The 1,307-nt window shown below is 35.5% G+C and overlaps 1 protein-coding gene across 2 annotated transcripts in view; it reads left to right on the plus strand.

Moving 5' to 3' along the window:
- The window catches only part of Snx7 (sorting nexin 7), a 79,328-nt gene that overhangs the window by 21,886 nt on the left and 56,135 nt on the right, over positions 1-1,307 (plus strand). The gene's annotated exons all lie outside the window — the stretch shown is intronic.

Consider the following 1,307-nt stretch of genomic DNA (forward strand, 5'->3'; position numbering starts at 1 on the left):
AAAAAAAAAAAAAAAAAAAAAAGAATGGATAAATAAATAAATAAAAATTTAGGTGGGCATTGAATACAGTTTAAATACATTTACTTCAGGTGAGTGCAGGAGTCTCTGGAAATTCCCCATAAATCTGTAGTATACTAGCTTCACCCCTACCTCACTGAGACTCATCCTTTTTCCCTATTTTAATTTTTCTTTTTACTTTTAATTATCTCATGACATGATATGTGGTTTCTTAATTAATTTTCTATATATAACTTTTCTCTTTCTCTGTCCTCCGTAATCTAAACAACTTAGTGATTTGTTCACCGAAGTGTTCCCAGCCACTAGGGCAGACCCTGGCACCTCAACTTCACTCCATAGATACTTGGAGAAAGGAAGAAAATCTCGGTGACTACTCTGATCCATGAAAGGGGTCAGAGCCTAAGCAAGCAGTCTCTGCAGACCTGACTGGGCAAAAGCTGAGACTTCACCAACAAGCGTTCATAAGTTATGCTCATGTTTCATGATTACACATATGTTCCAAACTGAAATGCTGTTCTCCTGAATGGAGTGTGAGTGAGCACTGGTGAGCTGCGGACAGAGTGGAAGACAGGAATCCATGAGAGAAAATAGAACATGTAGAATTGGAGGAAATAGTGTTTAAGGAGAGAAATCATAGGTATTTTTTCCTCAGATGAAGAAAAGAGAGGGAACCCAAGATTAAACCTTTTTCATCAAAGAGAAAAGTTGCTACGTTTTTTTCCATCACCTAGAAGGAACAAAGTAGAGTAGGAACATGTATTGGAAGCTTTAATTATACTTTTTTAAACTTTAAATTTTGTTTTTTGTTAGACGACGCTAAAGATTCAAATTAATGGGTAGATATGATTTCCCTTGGTTAAATACTAGATAAAGTGCATCATTTCAGAGTTTTAAGAAAATAACCACATGACTTGCAAACCAAGTATCTTCACCAGAACTTGGGAGGCTGAGGCAGGAGGATTGCCATGAGTTCAGGACCAGCCTGGGCTACATAAAGCATTCTGGGCCAGCCTGAACTATATAGCAAGACCCTGCCTCAAACAAACAAGCAAACAAACAAACAAATATCATCAGGAGGGTGTATATTCCTATTTTATTTTCTAAAGGAGAAGAAATTAATTTTTAAATTTTTATTAGTACATGTTTGAAGTACATAATGATTATATTTGTTGTTGATACATTTACATAACATACTTTAAAATAAAAGGAAAATTAGTTGGGTTTGCCTCAACCATAAAAGCACAGAAGAAATGACAAAATGACATAGATCCAAATACAGCCAGGATTTC

This window comes from Fukomys damarensis, unplaced genomic scaffold (genome assembly GCF_012274545.1).
Source record: "Fukomys damarensis isolate Sample0158 unplaced genomic scaffold, DMR_v1.0_HiC HiC_scaffold_33, whole genome shotgun sequence".
NCBI classification, from domain to species: Eukaryota; Metazoa; Chordata; class Mammalia; order Rodentia; family Bathyergidae; genus Fukomys; species Fukomys damarensis.